General features: G+C 36.5%; 1 pseudogene; it reads left to right on the top strand.

The window, feature by feature from the left end:
• LOC127095187 (ubiquitin carboxyl-terminal hydrolase 9-like) overlaps positions 1-22,216 on the top strand; it is a 37,647-nt pseudogene that overhangs the window by 9,216 nt on the left and 6,215 nt on the right.

Here is a 22,216-nt window from a genome sequence, read left to right as displayed (position 1 = left end):
TTATCCTTCTCACTTTTACAAATAATATATTCACATGAAGATGAGAAATGTGCTTGCTCATACTAGTATGTATTGCACTAACTCAAGAGAACCCAAAAGGAATTGGGTATAAAAAGTAGAAAAGTAAAATTGTGATGCATATATGCTTGGCAATTTGAACTCATAAATTCACAGTGGATGTTCAAATCATATGATTGAATAAGTAAACATGTTATTTTATTTCATTCCTAATATAAGAGAAGTTTCTTCGTATGGTAACTATTGGTAAGAGTACTAATCATATTATTAAGTTGTTGTGATTTTTGAAGGTTAATAGCACAAGTTATTTAGTATTAATTAAGTTGTATGAAAAAGATAATAGAGTATAATATAATTATTCTATATGTACGGTCTTCAAAAACTCTAAAATAAAATTTGTCTCTATTAAAACTTTTTCCCCCCAAAAATACCATGACTATAGAAGAATTCATATAAGTTATCTTTGTGGAACTAACCCCATATGTGTTCTAGAGATAGATATGGTAGACTTTGCAAGTATCTTGGAGAAAAAATCTCTAGAAGAGAAAGATCAAAATAAATACCAATAGAAAGATCAAGAGGAAAATCAAGACAAATACCAAAGTCAAGAAAAGGATTAAAGTAATGATCATTAGGATCTTCCCAAATAATAGAGGACTACTAAAAACCATCCTATCTAGAATGTCATTGGAGGTATTTCGAAGGGATTCACAACTTGACACTCCCTTAGAAAGTTATGTAACTTTATGGTTTTTGTTTCCCAAGTTGAGCCAAAGGAAGTTGGTAAAACTCTCATCGACAAACATTGGTCTCTTGCAATCTAAGGTGAGTTAAATCAATTTGAGAGAAACAATATTTTGGAACTTGTTCCCAAACCTTCATCTTATGTAGTGACTGGAACAAAATGGGTCTTTTGTAACAAACTTTACTAAAATGATTTTTTTTAATAAGTAAAGCAAGACTCATTGCAAAAGACTACAATCAACGGAGGCATATATTTCAATGATACTTATGCCACTGTAGATAGGTTAGAGTTCATAAGGATGCTTTAATATTTATAAAGCATTTTTAATTTCAAAACTCTTCTGCAAATGATTACATCCCGGATGAGTTGTATGTTGATCAACCTGCCGTTTTTATAAATACTTTTTTTTCTAAATCATGTGTTGAAATTGATAAAGGCTATCTTCGATCTAAAACAAGTTCATAGAACTTGGTATAATCTTCAGAGCAAGTTTCAACTTTTAAAAAAAAGTTTCAAATAGGGAAAAGGTTGATACAACTCATTTTAAGAAAAGTGAGCATTTACTTGTGCATATTTTTATCGATTAAGTGTTATTAACGAATCTGTGTGCAAGTAATTTTCTGATATGATACATAATAAATTCAAAATATCTATGGTGGGGAGCTTTGGTACTCTCTTAGGTTACAAACTAATAAATTAGTGGGAGACTTCCATAAACAAAATAACTTAAGGAATTTACATAGATATTTAAAGTTATATATCAACAAAGATGAAGAAAAAATAATTTGTACTATCAAAAGCAAATTGTCAGAAAAAGTTGTCCAAAATTTTCCTAATGGAAAAATATTTCATGATTGAAGAATTATTTCTTGGAAGGAATCTCAACAAGAAGGAATTAGATTCCAGAATTGCATCTTGAGTTAGAGAGATTCAAATAAAATGGAGTTTGGTTCATGAAATAATAAAGGGAAAGAAGTCATTTAAAGCTTATTTATTATTCAGTAAGAGGTAAGTCACATGGTAAAAAGTCAACTAGGAAAAATCCAATTGTTCTTCTAACAAGTACTAAAAAATCTCATCTTTATTATATTTATTTTCCCTATTAACAGTGTGTTAAAAATAAATTTATTTTTGAGAAAAGGGAAGGTCACAAAAAAAGCTTCCTAAAAGAACAAACATCAAAGTCAGATGTTGTCATCGATGGGGAGAATTATGGTCTTATGTAGTGTTTAATTATTCCTCTGTGTGTGCTTATTTCCACCTTTGTATCAGGTAACTAATTCCTTTTATATAAGTTATTTTGTGATCTATGTGCCTATGTTATTTATCTTTATCTTGCCTTTTTGATAATGTTAAAGGAAGAGAAGTATACTCTCTAAATTTTTAAGGGGGAGTTTAAGCACTTCAATATTTTATCAATGTTTTTCCTATTTTTCCACCTCCCTGGGAAACGCTTCAAGGTTAAAGAGTCAAGTTTCATATAAAGTGTCACATCAATGATGAATCAAGTAGATGAACTTGAAGCTTAAAGGTTGTGAAAGAGAGGAAGTGTGAAAGCTTGCCTAGTAAAAAGGTGGTGATTAATGTATTATAAATGCATAAGAGTAACCTTCAAGATACTAAGAAAGCTAACACACACACCTAAAAAAAATTTGAAGCCTTTTTTTAAAAATAAAATCTCATATAAATGTTTTATGAACGTACCTAAGTTATTATTGGTTTGCTTACACAACGAGTTTCAAAAGCTTCCATATTCTACCTATATAATTGATTAATCCTAGGAATTAATGGATTAGAAAGCCTATGAATCATTTTCTTTTTTGAGACAAGCTTTCTCCTATTAATAGAGGGCTTCTCATCATTTCAAAATACACAAAATTTAGTTTTGAATATCTTCTTTCTTACTTTCTATTCTTTTTCTATTATTTCATTAAAGTTGTTTTAGTGCCTTGTGAGTAAAAAATACTTATGAGAGTTTAATTGAATTGGTGTTTGTGCTTCATCTATTCTTTACCAAGAGTGGGATTCTCTTTATTAATATCCTTATTTGGTTCTTGAGATTTTTTTATTAAAATCTCTATTTGGTTCTTGATATTAGCCAATTAAAATCTCTATTTGATTCGTGAGCTTAGACTATAAAAACTTCATTTAGTTTTGGGGAATCAAACGGTGTAAAATCTCTCATTTTTTGTAAGCGGGTTCGTAGGCATATGCTTAAAAGCTCAAGACATTTTATTAGTTGAACTCTCAATAAGAAACTCTTTATGAGTAGGTCAGGTGGTAGGTGAAACCCGTATAAATCCTTGCGCAATATTTCAAATTCATCTCTTTACCTTTTGTTATTTAATTTTGTTTTCTCTCTAAATCTTTTTTCCCCTATTTTTTGTTGCATTATCTACTTCTAATTATTGAACTAACATAAAACCGCTTGAAAAAAATAATTTTAAAATTAATCTTGAATTTTATATATCACAATTCACTCTTCCCTTTTTTTTTGTATTTGGAGTCACTTGTTCGACAAATATTAAAGATATATATAATCACCCAATCGGATAACATATTAAATTACACATATCGGAAATATATTACACTTTAATTTAAGTATTATTGAGGATATTATATAGGCACACAATTGAAAACCATATTAAGGTAATTATTATTGAGGATATTATACACACATAATTGAGAAACATATTAAGTTAAAGGAAGAGGATATATATAGGACTTTATTTAAGTATTATTGAGGATATAATAGCCAGAAATTTTCATTAATAACATATACTATAGTATCATCAATATAAATATAACATTCCCATAATTATATGTCTAGAATAATAACTACTCACATCAATATTTTTGTAGTGGATACATCAATGCACAAATCTAGAATTGAACCAAATAATTTTTTTACAACATAACAATCTAAATAATACAGCAACTATCAGACAAAATCTTCAGCATAACGAAAGTATGCTCCATCAAATCCTGATTGCCAAGTTATCAACTACGAACGCAATCCAATCACTTGCTTACCCTACAATTTAGATTAGAATAAATCTATATAAAATAAGTTTTTATTCAATTATCAATAAAGATCGTATAATACATGAATTATACTCTATAAAAATTATAATGAATCGAAAGTCATTTATTCTTTTTTAAGATAAATACATTCACTTAATCACGTAACATTATTTCTTTTACTTCGATTTCATTTAAAATTATTTATGTTTCCCTTAAATACCAAAAATAATTGATAAAAAATGTAATTTATTTTATTTGAACAAACGAACAAATCTCTCTCTTTAAAAAAAATCATTTTTATCACACTAATCATAATTACGCAGGAGAAGCATATTTATACACAAAATATAAATTACCAACATCTTCTATAATCTTAAATATTTTCTCATATGCATGAAAATATAAAACCACCAAAATAATATTCACCACAAAACTTATAATCACACATCAATTTAACTTATAATCACACATCAATCGAAGGTATGTATCATACAAGATTGTCCCGCCCAAAAGTAATTTTGTCAGAAGATTTTTGATACCATATTATAATTTTTTAAATGAAGGTCATATGATATAAAATAAAAAATGATACACAAAGAGGAGGGAGGAGGGGACTCATGGGAGATCATTTATGTATAATATTATGAAATTTGAAGTATACCTTGAAATATTTGATCAATTGTTGAAGAAGCTTGATGAAGAAGTTACACAAGATACCCAGATGAACTAGGATTTCCAAGGCAAACCAATTCCCAACTTTTGATGAATTTTTGACCAAAATAATATGTGATGCTCATGGTTATCCATATATGATGCCTAGAGCCATAGTAAACCAATTCTTTATTGAACTCCTTGCACTGAGGGTCTTAAACCCTAGATATGAACTTGATAAATCAAAGGTGAGCATGTGCCCTACCTACAATAGAGTTAAATAAATGCAAAGACATATTTTTGGTATTTTGGTTAGTAAAAATGATAAAATACAAAGTATGATACAATCAAATGGTGCTTGGTGACCTCTCCCAATGCAACCCCAATGAATGAGGGAGAAGGAGGATGCCAAGGTGTGATCCCAATGCCAATGCATATGATGGTCTAGCATGAGGGATCTTAGGGTCAAAATTGGGGTCTTACAGCTGTCCCTATTTAAGGACGTTCTAATTGAGGAGATGAAGGTTAAAATCTTTGTATCGACTCAGTAGAATGGGCTTAAATAACAACATATAGAAATAAATTTTGGTCCCTAAGAGACCTCATGATGCATATGATATGAATGTTAAAATAAATCTTTGTGGGGAAATGTTGCCACAAAGGAAAAGAATTCAGAGAGACTGAAAGTCCACAGGAGTATAATGCATTTCCATAAGGAAAACTCACTGGGGAGACAGAGACTCTGGGGGAAAAAAGGTTGTGCGTAGGCCAGGCTACGACTTAAAACAACTGCGGGACCGGAGGAATTCCATGAAAGAAGATCAATGGAAAGACTCAGCTAGGGAATAAAAAAGAACGTCTGCAAGGGAAACTGGTAGATCAAAACAAAACTGAGATACTCGAACCAAGCAGGAACAACGATTTCACTAAGGAAAAACACACTTAAACTCGACTAGGAAAGAAAAGATCTTCAACACAGGAGGAGCATAAATATATTATCCACTACCGGTTACTAAGTACGGGGATAACAAAATCTGACAGGGAGGACATCCGTTACCAGTTAGGGCAAACATATCAAGGATGACTCGCTGAGGGCCGCCAGGAGGTGTATTCATTACCGGTTACTAGGAAAGAATAACTGTTGGGGAAAGCCAAAATAGGATTTACAACTACCAGTTACTGGGTAGAAGACCAAAGAGAGAGAATATCCGTCATCGGTTAAAGTGAACATATCAAGGATAGACTCAGAGAAAAGAAAATCCGTCATCAATTAAGATGAACATATCAAGGATTAACTTTCCTGGGGATGTTGAGGAGGATATCCGTCATCGGTTAAGATGAACATATCAAAGATAAACCTCCTAAACAAAAATTAGGAATTACATCTATTGAATGCTGGATAGAATACCAGAAAGAGAATATCCATCATCGGTTAGGATGAACATATCAAGGATAGACTCTGAGGGGAAGAATAGGAATTATATCTATCAGTTACTGGATAGAAGACCACAAAGAGGATATCCGTCACCGGTTAGAGTGAACATATCACGGATAAACTCTTCAAAGGGGAGAAAAGCAGGATTTACAACTACCGGTTACTGGGCAGAAGACCGCTAAGAGAAGGAAACCCGTCATCGATTAGGATGAACATATCAAGGATTAACTCTCTGGGAAATAAAATAGGGATTACAACTACCTTTTTACTGGGTAGAATACCAAGAAGAGAATATTTGTCATCGGTTAGGATGAACATATCAAGGATAAACTCAAAGCAGGGGAAGAAAATATCCGTCATCGGTTAGGATGAACATATCAAGGATATACTTCCTAGGAAACGTGAAAATGAATCCTGCTGGAAAAAAAGGGTTTACCTTTGTCGGGTATTGGGCAAGAAATAACAAACTGCAAATTGAGGAGAATACTACCATTTACTGGGTAGTAAACTCTCAGGAGACCAAAAGCATATGTCTAGGTAAGATCTAGAAAGGAACAGTCAATCAAGACTCAACTTAATGAGGATGTAACTCAAGGGGAGTGGTTCCATCCAGATACTCAACTAGGGAGGAAACTGAAATAATAATTATCCACGAGGAAATAACTCAGTAGGGAAGGGAGAAAGTTTAAAGTCTTTCTGCTTAGGGGGCTGACACTCTACAATTGAGGAGGACAGACACACCGAACTTGTATGGGGATAAAGTAACACCATAGCAGAGGATTAAAATCACGAAATGTAATAATGTGATAATGCAAGTTATATGAGTGTATATGTACATGCATATGTATATATGATGATTATGCTGACAAAACAATCGCAAAGGATACAAAATGTAGCTGGTTTGAATCATCGATACAATTCCTAGCCAATCCACAAAAGAAGGAAACAACTGCTGGAGAAAAGATCAAACATCTCGAAGGTTCAACCCTATCTGGGGAAGAAAGGAGGAGATCTGCTGAGGAAACTACTATCAATTCCGCGAGGAATGTTAGGTCAACACCATATTAAATGGGAGACAACCCTGCGAGGGATAAACACAAATAGCTGCTCAGAAACCAGGAGGAAACTCTGACTGGGACGAATCTGATGGCGACTTGTCGAGAACCAAAGTTCTGCCGAAACCAAACAAAATGTTATAATGAAATGCTTACAACTCGAGGGAGGCCAATCACAAACTCAGCTGGAGATGCCGACGAACTTGGATGGGAAAATCAACAAATAATGGATACTGTCATGCTGTTGGGGATGAAAGAGGAGTTACACCAACTGCTTGGGAAAAACCAATAATGCTTCGCACTTAGGGTTTACCGCTTTCAAACCAATGTTGATATTCCTCTTAATGAAATCGATTGTTTTAATGTTTTTATATGTTTAAGAAAAATATGATTTTGCTCAAAATTTTAATTTTAAAAATGATCATAATAAAATTTAAATCTATTTGGCTGAATTAAACAAGAGTAGAAACAATTGGATAAAAGCTCAACTTTATTTAATGGAATGGTAGTCTGTAAATGACAAGAATCTATAGATTTTTACAAAAGTTTAGAAAATGGTAATTTACATGGAAAAGGGCTACATTGAATACAATGATCACTAATCCTTCTTCCAACTCTTGATATTCACTGTGCTCTTGACTGCTATTGGGGATCAGAATCCGACAATGTGCTCAAGAAAGTCTTCAAAAACTGAATATTAGCAGGATGCAGTTACTCGCCATAATCCCTAATTTTTGCATAAATTACCCCAAGGTGGGGTACTTAATTTATCAGAATAATTCTTTCTGTTTTTATGTCTCTAATTTTTTCCTGGATCGCCCTTTCAGGTTTTCAATCCACCGAGACGCTCATTTTTGTCTAACCGCCCTTTTGGGTTTTCAACTTAGCGAGTTGTTCTTTTCTTTTTAGGCGAAGTATTTCTTGACTGCATCTGCGTTCACAGGACGAGTGAACTCTTCACCATCCATAGTTGTAAGAATCAAAGCACCACCTAAAAAGGCTATCTTGACAACATATGGGCCTTCATAGTTAGGAGTCCATTTTCCCATAGAATCTGGTTTGAGATATAGAATCTTCTTTAGCACAAGGTCACCTTCTCTGAACACACGAGGTCTAACCTTCTTATCAAATTCCTTCTTCATCCTTTGCTGATATAACTGGCCATGACACATGGCAGTTAACCTCTTCTCTTCAATTAAATTCAGTTGATCATACCTGGTATGACACCATTCAGCCTCAGTCAACTTGGCTTCCATCAAAACACGCAATGATGGGATCTCAACCTCCACAAGGAGCACAACTTCCATGCCATAAACAAGTGAGAAAGGGGTTGCCCCTGTTGAAGTGTGAATGGATATATGGTACCCATGCAAAGTAAATGGGAGCATCTCATGTTAATCCTTATATGTCACAACCATCTTCTAGATGATTTTTTTGATGTTCTTGTTTGCAGCTTCAACATCCCCATTCATCTTAGGTCTGTAAATAGAAGAATCATGATGTGCAATCTTGAAGTCTTTGCAAAGATCTTCCACCATATTATTATTCAAGTTCGAACCATTATCAGTAATGATCTTACTTGGCACACCATAACAGCATATGATCTAATTCTTGATAAACATCACAACAACTTGTTTGGTTACATTTGCATGCGATGCCTCTTCAACCCACTTTATGAAGTAGTCAATTGCCACCAAAGTGAAATGATGTCCATTCGACGCTTTAGGCTCAATCATGCCAATCATATCAATTCCCCACATGGAGAAGGGCCATGGAGAGGAAATGACGTTCAACAGTGTCGGAGGAACATGAATCTTTTCTGCATAGATTTGACACTTGTGGCATTTCTTCACAAACTTGCAACAGTCAGATTCCATTGTCAGCCAATAGTAACCTGCTCGCAACACCTTCTTTGTCATTGCATGTCCATTGGAATGAGTACCAAAGGAACCTTCATGGATTTTAGTCATCAATAAGTCTGCTTCGTGTCTATCCACGCATCTGAGCAGAACTATATCGAAGTTTCTCTTGTAAAACACATCACCATTCAGGTAGAAATTACCGGCTAACCTTCTCAAAGTCTTCTTATCTTTCAAAGATGCCTCAGGCGGGTAAATCTGACTTTGAAGGAAACATTTGATATAAAAGTACCACGGCTTTTCGTCTTTAGCTTCTTCAACATCAAACACATGAGTTGGCCTATCAAGACGCATCACAGTCAAATTAGGAACTTCATTCCAATACTTTACCATAATCATTGAAGCCAACGTTGCAAGAGCACCTGCCATCCGGTTTTCATCTCGAGGGATATGATGAAACTCAACCTTTGTAAAGAAAATTGAAATCCTCCTCGCATAATCTCTATACGGTATCAAACCGGGTTGATTCGTCTCCCATTCTCCTTTGATATGATTCACAACTAAAGCTGAATTTCCATAGACGTCTAAATACTTGATTGTGAGATCAATGGCCTCCTCGAGCCCCATCATGCAAGCTTCATACTCAGCCATATTATTTGTACATTTGAAAGTTAATCTAGCTGTAAACGGAAAATCAGTGCCTTGAGGAGTAATAATCACTGCCCCAATGCCATTACCATACTAATTAACTGCTCCATCAAATACCATGCCCCAACAGGAACCAGGTTCTGGCCCTTCTTCAAGCAATGGTTCATCACAATCTTTCATTTTCAAGTACAAGATCTCTTCATCAGGAAAATCATATTGCACGTACTGATAGTCTTCAATCGGTTGGTGAGCCAAATGGTCAGCCAAGAAACTACCTTTGATTTCTTTCTAAGATCGGTATTCAATATCATACTCTGATAACAACATCTACCAACGGGAAATCCTCCTAGTTAAAGCAGGCTTCTCAAAAAAATACTTGATTGGATCCATTTTGGATATCAACCAAGTGGTATGATTCAACATATATTGATGCCGACGCTTAGCAGCCCAAGCCAATGCGCAACAAGTCTTCTCTGTTGGTGTAAACCCTAGAGGCCAATACTTTTGGTACTTGTATCGAATTATTTATTAATAATAAAAAGGCTTTTTCTTTATTAAGTTTGTTTAATAAAGTCCCTAGAATAGCTAGTCTGTTTAATGTATCAAGTGTGACTTGATCATGAGATCACATTAAACATAAGGACATTATTCTTAAAGTATCCGTAGTCGAGCTTTATTGTGAAGTGGGATAACATTAAAGCATTAAGACTATTATATATATAGACTGATGATCACATCTCATGGATCATGGATAAGGAGTTATCAAGTCTTAAACATAGGTATGAATGTTAAGAGTAATATTTATACTGGATTGACCCGCTATGAGAATACTATATAGAAAGTTATGCAAAGTGTCATAAGTTATTCTCATGGTGATAGTGGTGTATACCACCCTTCGACTTGAAACCACTATGAACCAATATAGACATAAGGGCAAAAGGGTAATTATACACATAAGTATTATCGCAGAAGGATTTGTCAGATCACATGATATTTTCGTGTCTTGGGTAGCAGTGATGTGTTGCTAGATACCGCTCATTGTTTATTATGTTAAATACGTGATTTAATATAATTGCCAATGCCGCGAAAACCTACAGGGCCACACACAAAGGACGGATTGATGAGAGATAGAGTAACTAAGGAACACCGTAAGGTACGGTGCACATAAGTGAATTATAAAGCATCGTAAGGTACGATGTACTTAAGTAGAATATGAAATATGCTAAGGTATCACGTGCTTAAGTGATTTTGGGCATATTATAAGATATGGGCCACATACACTTAAGTGGGCTTTTTAGCTTGAAGCCCACACAAGTGGTTCTATAAATAGAACCCTTGTGCAGAAGCATTCATTGCGGTTGCATTTTCATTTTCTTTCTCTCTCTCTCTCTCTCTCTCTCACTCACTCACTCAAAGCCTTCATTCATAGCAGCTAGCACTGAGATTGAAGGAATCCGTTCGTATGGACTGAGTAGAGGCGTTGTCATCGTTCAACGTTCGTGATCGCTCCGTAGATCTGCATCAAAGGTTTCAATCGTCACAAGAGGTAAATATTCTATCACTGATCATGATCATTCGTAAGGATCACTAAAGGAGAAAATTTTAGTTTCCGCTGCGTTTTGGATCGCCATTCTCCTTCATTCTCAAGGATAGAATACCGAGTCTCGCAATCGGTGAATTTCTTACTGAGGTAGTAGATTGCATATTCTTTCTTTCCAGTCTCATCTTGCTGACCTAGAACACAACCCATACTCTCTTCAAGCACAGTCAAATACATGATCAATGGCCTTCCTTCAACAGGCGGAGACAGAATTGGAGGCTCAAGCAAATACTCTTTGATACTGTCAAAAGCTTTATGGAAGTCTTTGGTCCAATCATAAGACTGATCTTTCTGAAGAAGCTTGAATATAGGCGCACATGTGGCAGTCATGTGTGAAATAAATCTAGAGATATAATTCAAGCGGCCGAGAAAACCTCTGACTTGGCAGGATGAACTTCAATACCTTTCTCACTGACAATAAAGCCTAACAACTTACCAGAACAAACACCAAAAGTACACTTATTGGGATTCAAGAGGAGTTTGTACTTCCTCAAATGTTGGAATAGCTTCAACAAATGCTCAACATGTTCCTCTTCATAAATAGATTTAGTAATCATATCATCAACATAGACTTCGATCTCTTTATGCATCATATCATGAAAAAGAGTAGTCATTGCACTTTGGTAAGTTGCACCAGCATTCTTTAAACCTAGAGGCATCACTCTATAACAGAATGTTCCCCAGGGTGTAATGAATGTGGTATTCTCCATATCTTCGGGTGCCATCTTGATCTGATTATAACTGGAAAATCCGTCCATGAACGAAAAGACTTTGAACTTAGATGTATTGTCTACCAACATATCAATGTGTGGCAGAGGAAAATCATCTTTCAGACTGACTTTATTCAAATCTCTATAATCAACACACATACGGACTTTTCCATCCTTCTTCGAAATAGGTACGATATTGGCCACCACTGCGGATACTCAGCAGTAACAAGGAAATCATGGTCAATCTGCTTTTGTACTTCTTCTTTGATCTTCACTACCATATAAGGATGAGTTCTCCTCAATTTCTGCTTGACTGGCGGACATTATGGCTTCAATGGCAATCTATGCTCCACAATCTTAGAATCCAACCCAGGCATCTCTTGATAGGACCAAGCAAACACATCTGAATATTCTCGGAGAAGATCAATCAACCCCTTCTTAAGGTCTGGACATAGTCGAGACCCAATCTTGACTTCCTTCTCATCATCCTCGGAACCTAAGTTGACTAGCTCAATCTGCTCTTTGAATGGCTGAATGGCTTTTTCCTCGTGCTCAACTAGACGATACAATTCATCAGATACTTCTTCATCACTTTCCTCCTCAGCCTCAAACACAGGGAATTCAAAATTTGGAGAAGGAGAAGGATCATTTTATTCAATGGGTTTAGAAACCAACCTGCATAATGATTTGATATTTTAATTTTAGAGAAGTGAATTGTGACACAATATTATGCAGATGGAAAAATTATTATTTATTTATGTTTTTTGTGATTACCATTTTTTTAAAATAAAGCAAAAAGTAAAAACAAAAACAGCATAGATGTGGATGAATAGAATTATATTTTATTGATGATCAAATTTGAAAATGCCCAAACAATGTTCACTTCTCCCTTAGGCATAGGAGAACGATTTTCATAAGCAAATAAAAGCAATTACTTAGATTGATGCATAATAATAGGAACATCAACAGCAGTCCAATTGTTGCAAGCTTTTCCACGCGTCACAAAATTGGTGCAGTCTTCGTCTTCATCACCCTCAATCACAACAACTAAGTGTTGTTCATTACCATGAATGAACCCTCCGCTATGGAAACTGGGTTTCACATCTTCAGCTCTAGTCACAGATGACCCTTGTTGGAATCTCAAACCGGCTCTGCTCTTGTTGTCGGAAACCTCTACCATTTGTCCCCACTGGTCAGACTTACCATCTTCAACAATCCTTTGCGCATCTTTAAATAAGGACATGGATGCCCCAACTCTCTTTTCCTTAGCAATAGACAAGGCTTGGAACGGAGTTCCAACCTCATCCTTAGCTTCTACATAAGAGAAAGATGACAGGTGGCTTACCAACAAAGCCTTCTCCCCACCAACAATGACAAGTTTACCATTCTTGACAAATTTCAGCTTCTGGTGCAACGTTGAAGTAACAGCTCCTGCCTCATGTATCCATGGCCTCCCTAACAAACAACTATAGGCCATGTGGATATCCATTACTTGGAAAGTAATCTGGAAATCACTCGAACCTATCTTCACTGGAAGGTCCACTTCACTGACCACAGTTTTTCGAGAACCTCAAATGCTTTGACGATCACACCACTATATCTCGTAGGAGCTCCTTGGTATGACAGCCTTGACATAGTTGATTTCGGAAGCACGTTCAATGAAGAGCCAGTGTCAACCAACATATTTGACAGAGCGTCCTCTTTACAATTTATCGATATGTGCAGAGCCATGTTATGATTTCTACCCTCCTCAGGGAGTTCTTCATCAAAAAAATTGAGATTATTGCAGGAAGTGATGTTAGCCACAATATGATCAAATTGATCCACCATAACATCTTGCTCCACATAAGCTTGCTCTAATACCTTATGCAGTGATTCTCTATGTGCTTCTGAATTCATTAGAAGAGACAATACTGAAATATTGGAGGGAGTTTGGAGCAGCTGCTCCACCATATTAAACTCGCTCCTCTTGATTAATCTGAGTACCCCATCATCATCGTTAGGCTTCAAACTGCTGGATTCACCAGAATGATACTTTGGAGCACTAACAGGATCTACTACAGGCACCTCAACCTTCTTATTAACAGATATATCCTCCACATTCTTAGGGAGCACCGACTCAAAGACACGACCACTGCGAGTCACAATAGTAACATCAACTATACTCACAATAGAACTGGTCGTAGGTAAAGGAACCTCTTGACCATTCTCTAACATGGTAGCATTGTACTGATATGGAACATCCTTATCGGATGCATACGGGATAGGGCCCGCTAACCATATAACCAACGATGACACCGATCTATTGCTGACATTGTTACTGCTGCTGCTATCATACTGGATTACCACTCTTTCAGGAGTTTTGAAAACGGGGACTATAACATTCACATCGTCACCTAAGTGACGAGACTGGAGAATCTGAATCATACCTTCATCCATCAACCTCTAGGGTTGACACTGCAAATTGTAAAACCATCATGGTCATGCTCACAATTGCTAACCAAACAGATATCCTTGTGCATCCTCACCAATGACCTTCTAATGAAGCGTACATCAAACACTTTGAATTCCCCAGGACATCTGTCCACCATATTAACAGATGAATTTCCATGGGCAGGTAGTGGGTTAGCTTTGACGTTTGGTGCACGGTCCTCAAAGGACACCATTCCACTTTTAATCAGCTTTTGGACTTCGTACTTCAGGGGTAACAATTCGCAATATCGTGACCGGGAGCTCTTTGGTGAAAGGCACAACGGAGTTCCGGTTCATACCACCATGGAAGTGGTTCAGGAATTTGAGGTGGGTTTCTTGATTGCAAAAGGTTCTTGATAACCAACGATGGATACAATTCAGCATATGTCATAGGAATCGGGTCAAAAGAGACCTTCTTCCTCTCAAAGTTTTGTTATTGTTGATGATTGTTGGTATTGTTGTTGTAGGTGTTTGTTCGTTGTGATGGTTGTTCTTGACGTTGTTGTTGAATGGCCATTGATTGATTGTTTGAAAATACTGGAACCACTGATGATACTTGATGATGGTGTTGACGGGATTGTGGACTTCTTCTTACATGAGTCCTTCTCTGCCTCCCAACAGATATTGCATTGGTCTCATTCCCTTTCTTCTTAGCAAAACCGTTACCATACCTCTTGATGGACGAAGCTTCCTCTTTAGATAACCGTCCCTCTCAGACACCTTCCTCTAGTCTCATCCCCATGTTTACTATTTCAGTAAAATCGTCGGGGACACTGGAAATCATCCGCTCATAGTAAAATGAGCTCAGGGTTTTGAGGAAAATCTTGTTCATCTCCTTTTCTTCCAAAGGAGGGGTAATCTGAGCGGCAAGTTCTCTCTATCGTTGAGCGTACCCCTTGAAAGTCTCCTTATCCTTCTGAGAGAATGACCTTAATTGGTCCCTATCCGACGCCATGTCCACATTATACTTGTACTGCTTTACGAATGCTTCACCCAAATTATTGAACATGCGGATGCTCGCACTATCCAAACCCATGTACCACCTCAAAGCTGCACCATTCAGACTGTCTTGAAAGTAATGAATCAATAACTGATCATTATCAGTTTGCATTGACATCTCTCTAGCATACATGACGAGATGACTGAGCGGACAAGTATTCCCCTTATACTTTTCAAAGTCAGGGACTTTGAACTTCATCTGGATTTTGACATTAGGAACCAAGCAAAGTTCCGCAACACTCTTACCAAATAGATCTTTAACCCTCAAAGTATTCAACTCCTTTCGCAGCTCAAGAAATTGGTCTTTCATTTCATCCATCTTCTCATAAACATCCGTACCCTCAGACGACTCAGAATGATAGATGGTGTCTTCAACACGGGGTAGCGTATGCACATATGCTGGTGGCACAAACATGATCAGGCAAGATGCCGACATAAAAGCAAATGTAGGTGCGAAACTTTCAGGAAAAAAGTTGGGCGGCATTCCCCACGGGAATCCGGCAAGCATGGCAGGCGCAAAGTGAGCAGCATTAGTAGGAATGGTAGAGGTAGCAACCTCGGAAATAACAGTCCTCTAAGGAGGAGTTATAGGTGTTGGAGAAGATTGACTCTGAGTGACTAACACTGACTCCATCATGGAAGTCAAGCGGGAAATCTCGTCCTTCAAATTTATGTTCTCTTGCTCTAGATGTTCCATGATCCTTGAGTGATTGGCGCGAGTATTATATCGATGAGTCAGCTTGACTGAAGCACATAAGAAATACCAATAAGACATTTGGCGCAAGAAAAACTTGTATGCAAATGATGCATGAAACGCAATGCTTGTTGCTTTTATTTTCCAAGGAACTTACTATATCATTTGCAAATATATATGATGATAGTGATTGCAACAATTTGATTGACCATAAAAATCTCTTTTATTTATATAATTGGAAGGATTACACTAAGTACAATTTCAAAAACCAAAAGTACAAAATACAAGAGAAAAGGAAACTAGTCATCCTAAGGATCCCTAACAACAACATCAGAAGATCTAACTATAGGCACGTACTTCCTACGAATGCGTCGAATCTCAAACTCAAAAGAAGTCTTTATCTGAGCCTTCTCAAGGACATGCTGATCAATAATCTTCTTCTAAGCAATGAAAGGGTGAGGCATACTAGAGGAAGATGGACCCTCTGGTTCTCTCTGTCTCTTTGTTATTCGATCTTCAAGAAGCTCAATAAGTGCATATTTGTCCTTAGACTCAAGCTACAACTCCTTATGCTTTTTGCTCAAAGCACGAAATGCTCTTCCCACAGGTCCTTCTCTTGCTTCATCTTGGAGAGCGCATCTTCCAACTCCTCTACATCTTGTATAGGGAGAGTTAATGGCTCAACCACAACCATAGACATAGGTCTTTCACAAGCATAAGGCATCTTCAACTCCAAAGCTCTCTTCTTCATCCAAAGAGTGTAAGCTTCCAAAGCTACACAATTGTGCGAACCAAGCCCGAATCTTCCTTTCTTATGCATATCATTAGTGAGAGACATAACTCTCTGAGACCATCGTAGACATTGCTTTTTCTTCACAAAAACAGACGTCTGATGCAAGTGCAAAATAAACCACTTGTACAGAAGAGGAACACAACAGACGATAGTTCCACCACCCTTAGAATTCCTTAGATGCAAAGAGAAGTACATATCACCAAACAGAGTAGGCATATGATTTTTAATCAAGAAGATTCTAATGGCATTAACATCAACAAAACCGTCAATGTTAGGGAACAAAGCTAATCCATAGATAAGCAACACAAAGATAGCTTCAAAAGTATCCACACTATCAGCTTGAGCAAAGGTAGTAGCTTCCTTGATGATGATCTCAGAAGTCAACCCAAATAATCCTCATTTCTTCATCCAATGAGCCTCTATCTCATACTTCTTCGAGTGAAGAGCTTCAGCTATAATATGAGATCTAGGAATCTCCTCCAATTCACTGAATGACACTTTGCTAGAAACAGGTATTCCCAAGAGATGGGCATACTCCTCCAACGTAGGCACAAGCTGATAATCAGGAAAAGTGAAGCAACGGTAGAAAGGATTATAGAACTGAACCAACACACTCAAGAGTCCTTCAACCACATCAGCATACAAAATAGATAGAAGCTTCCCATGATGTTTCTTGAAGTCTAAGGGATCAAGTACAAAAGATGATAGCTTCCTTAACTCTTTCAAGTTTGTACATCTGAAACTGTACTTCTTAGTGTTCCTTCGTCCATAATCCATGGTCTGAAAATATTTGCAAATAAGACATCAGTTCCTTGAAATTATTTTTTCGTGTGATGAATGTTATGATGCGCGTGAATGCATGAATGCAACAATCACAATAAGGATCACACACAAGGCAACCAAACAAAGGTCAAGGGATGAATCAAGTCATTGTCAATATCAATCATCCATTTTGGTGAATTATGGTTTTCACCTTATCAACACCCAAGTTCCATTGCTATTGACAAGACTTGATTGGATCAACCAAGAATCAAGGGTTTGTTGTGAGTCACGAGCATGAAGTCTGGGTATGAACCATCCCAAAGGAGTGAACTAAGGATAAAAACTTGTAGATCATGTTCTAAAAAGTTCCCATAGTCTTAATTCCATCTACCAGATATTACAGGTTAAGATGACTGACTCATTAACCCATAATATTCTCAAGAGAAACTTGTCTGAGTGTAGTATCGCGTAACAACCGTTATCAAGTCTACACTTGAACAGTCTCCGCACTACGTCCTAAATAGGCCAAGAGGGGTTAAATGTTCTACGGTCCTCAGCTTCTCGGACCCCAAATCAGAGGAAGTAATGCCTAATCACAAATAACTTGTGCGACATTAATAACTCCAATAGGGTCTCCACTGAGTAGATGGGTCTCAAGCCAACTTGTTAAGGACTACTCCACACAAGTCGAACATGACTATACCATCCTCCTATCTTAATTTCACTCAAGTTCGGGTTAGAACTTATCTCACCACTCAGAGATCACCAAGCACAACAAGCAAATTATATCACACAAACAAATATACATACATCAAAATATACAATTATATACACACAAAAAAGTAGGCTAAACCCACTAGAGACTACTCCCCAGCAGAGTCACCACTTAATTTCCGTAGCGGTAAATTCATGACCATCAAGCTATGGATAAGCTAGACGTCAATAACACCAGAGTCGCCACCGCGTTTTTATTGTTTCCAAAGTAAAAGGAAAAAATACGAACAAAACCCAAGAGATAAGAAGTTTTCAAATCAAAACTAATAAAATACCAGAGATTACAGGTAAGGGGGTTGGTTACACATAAGGAAGGTGTTAGCACCCAAAGTGTCCTAGGTACTCCTAGGGGACCCTTTCTTGTGTGCATATGTGTTTTTATACAAAATGATGTTTGCAATAAATAGAGTGTGGGGATGAGAAAAGAATTCATTAATTATATTTTTGTGTTTGACAAGACCTTCGGACTTGTGCCTACGTACCAACATAAAAATGAGGGATCAAAACCTCATAGTTCGTGGTATCAATTTCAAAGTGAGTGGATTACTTTTAACAAATTTTAAGTTTAACAAAGGCACAAGAGGCCTAAAAATGGTTTGAATGAGTGTTAGTTCTTTTTGGCTTTTGAAATTTTAAGTCAAGTATAGTTAAGTTCATTTACAAATTTGATTAAGAAAAGAGTTTTTAAAATGCAATGGCATAAGGCCAAAGTTCCTAGTTTATAAAATGGTCTAAGTTTAAAAAACAAACACAAGCAAAGATGGTTTTTGAAAGGAGGGAGAGATTTGAAATTAAAGAAATGGGGGAGATATGAAGAGACTAATCCCAAGCACAAATTTAAAACTTAAGAGTTGAAAAGATCTCACCAATGGGATGCAATCCAATAGACAAGAATGTCATATAGAAACCCAAATTTCCCTTGGACTTTAGAATCAAGCAATATCAATACACAAATAGCAATATGAAGAGAAATTCATCAAATAAAGATAGCCATATCCGAGCTTAGCAACTCCATGATCTTCTTCAAAATTTCCCATGCATCAGATGACTTCAAAAAGTAGGCATTAGACACAAGTTTAAAATAACAACTTCAATATGATCATGTTGCAGATGAACTCAAATCGATCTTCAACATTGTATCAGATGAATGTTCACTTCACAAGCACTTGGTTTCATGAAAGTTGGCAATGGCCAAGTCCTTTTGCATAGGGAGTGTTGCCTAATCACTACGCCAAAAATGACTTTTAACAGCGCATCTTAGACAGCGCTTTTAAAAGAAAGTGCTGTCTAAGGTTAAAATTAAAATAAAACACGGAAAATGTTCCAAAAAAATAATGAAAGCGCTGTCTAAGGGGGGGTCTTAGACAGCGCTTTCTAAAAGCGCTGTCTAAGACCCCCCCTTAGACAGCGCTTTTAGAAAGCGCTTTTAAATATAGACCTTAGTCAGCGCTTTTGATAAAGCGCTGTCTAAAGTCTTTAAATTAAAAAAAAAATTGAAACCAAAAGCGCTGTCTAAGGGGGGGTTTAGAAAGCGCTTTTGGAAAGCGCTGTCTAAGGCATACCTTAGAAAGCGCTTTCCACAAAAGCGCTGTCTAAGGTCTAATTAAAATAAAATTTCAGACTCCATTTCAATTTTCGTTCTCTGTTCTTTTGTTTTCCCTCCTGCGAACGTTGAAACCCTATCAGCGAAAACCATAACAGCGAACACGAATACACTTCCATTTTTCGGTTTCAATCATTGAACGTGTTTGAAGAATCGTACGTGTCTCGACATTTGGGTGTTGACTTCGTTTTTCGTTTCTAAACTATTTATTAGGCTTGTATTTGGGATTATTTCAATTTGAAAAAGCATACATTACTGACGGCTTCAGACCACCAGACATTGGAGGATGCAAACATGACAATGGACCATGATGTGAGTAACTTTGAATTATATAGATTTTTTTGATTGATTGATTTGAAGTATAAATGGATATGCACTGTAATTATGGTTTTCCATTAGAAGGAACTTTATGTCCAATATAGGGTGATATGAGTGTCTTTACGTTGAGTGAGGTGCTTAATATTCTTTTGGTATTATTTTAATTTTAAGTTAAGCTATTATTATATCCTAATTTATTGCTTGGTATTCGTTCTTGTATAGAAGCTTGATTCCCCTAATTTTTCTCTCGCTCACAGATTCTTCTAGAAGTTTCAGTCGATACAGATCGTTCTTCTCATTCTGGTGTGCATTCAATAGGAAATGAATTAGCATTGGTACCATTAGAACCTCCAAGATCATCTGTGTCAATTGCAGGGGGACCTACCTTGTCAAATGGTCACTCAACTGGGTCTGGTTTTAATTTGTATCAGGGAAGTTCCGTAAGTTCATCATTGACTACCATGGATGATAACTATGACATATATAGAGGTGAAAGAGGTGGTTTAGCAGGTCTGCAGAACTTGGGGAATACCTGCTTTATGAATAGCGCTCTTCAATGTTTAGTCCACACTCCACCACTTGTTGAATTTTTCTTACAAGATTACAACGATGAGATCAACAGGGACAATCCTTTAGGAATGAGTGTACGTGATCATTTCCGTTGGCTTTTTATTTTTTTCTCCTGCTGTTCTCTTTTGTATTACACTTTGTGTAGCACAATGGTTCTAGTTTGAAGGCAATTAATTTTGACATTTTAACTTTTCTCTGATCTGCAGGGTGAGTTAGCACTTGCATTTGGTGACTTGTTGAGGAAACTCTAGTCCTCTGGGCGAACTGCAATTGCACCACGCGCGTTCAAGGGAAAGCTGGCCCGATTTGCTCCACAATTCAGTGGTTATAACCAACATGATTCTCAAGTTAGTTTCTGCAATTTGGCCAATTTTGATTTTTGGGAATGTAGTGAAGTAAATAAACCCCAGTGCTGTTATTACTTACCTTAAAAACTCTGTTCACTGGCATTTTCAATCATATATTATGTATTATGATAAGGAACGGAGGAATGCAATTATTTTTTATATCAAGCTAGATTTTGGGCCAAAGAAATCGTGTTTGGGTCTCTGAAATATCATTCTTTTTCGTTTTATTTTTTATTTTATTTTTGTCCACTTATTAGAAGGTCTAAAAGTAATTGCAACTAGCAATTCTTTGTTAAAATTTGGCTTCCAAAAGGTTCTATGTGGGACTTGACATTTTCTTTAGTTTTCAAGAGCTCAAGTCACCGCTATCGGGCCACTCGTGTCACTTCCATATGTTCAGTTCTGGGCGTGATGAGATATAGTCTGACAATGTGTTTATAAGTGAGTGCACGTCTCATCTTACAAGTCGGTTTTGTAAGGGTTGAGTTAGGTCCAATCCAAATTCTAATATTTATTACACTATAGACATTTTTACCGTGAAAGATAAGGTTTCTTTCATAACATTTTAACTATTGTTGATTCGGGTGATTTTGGAGTTTTTATGAGAAAATTGCTAAGGACCATGTGGTTTTTGTTATAGACTAGGAGGAGATCACAATCACAGGTTTGTGATTTGTAGGATCTTTTATTGGACTCATTGAAGTTGTCTGTTGCCAATATGTTCTACCTGTATGGCCCCTGTGCACCCGTCGTGATCTTGATGTGAATATATATATATATATATATGGCCCCTGTTGCCAGTAGAAGTAAATCTGTTTTTTTTTGGTGATGTTAAGTTTTTTTCCTTTTCTCTAAGAACTAAAATCCAAATGGTAGCAGCAAACTTAATCTTATACTGCATTATGTATAGGTCTTAGTTTACCAGATGACTGGAGAATTGGGCATCTTTTGCTTAACTTGCATTTGCATCCTACCCTTAGGCCCCAAGTTTGCATTAATGTTGGAGATGAGAAAATTTGACTGTTGCTTGCATTTCTTTATTGAGTCTGGACAACTTTATAATTTTAAAATTTACCTTTCCTACTAATTTCTGAAAGCTATTGAACTTCTGCTTCTTGTGCTGTGTTCTCAGAAAAGTG

The sequence above is a fragment of the Lathyrus oleraceus genome, chromosome 6 (genome assembly GCF_024323335.1).
Source record: "Lathyrus oleraceus cultivar Zhongwan6 chromosome 6, CAAS_Psat_ZW6_1.0, whole genome shotgun sequence".
NCBI classification, from domain to species: domain Eukaryota; kingdom Viridiplantae; phylum Streptophyta; class Magnoliopsida; order Fabales; family Fabaceae; genus Lathyrus; species Lathyrus oleraceus.
The sequence above is the reverse complement of the archived record's forward strand: the minus strand, read 5'-3'. Positions and strand labels throughout refer to the sequence as shown.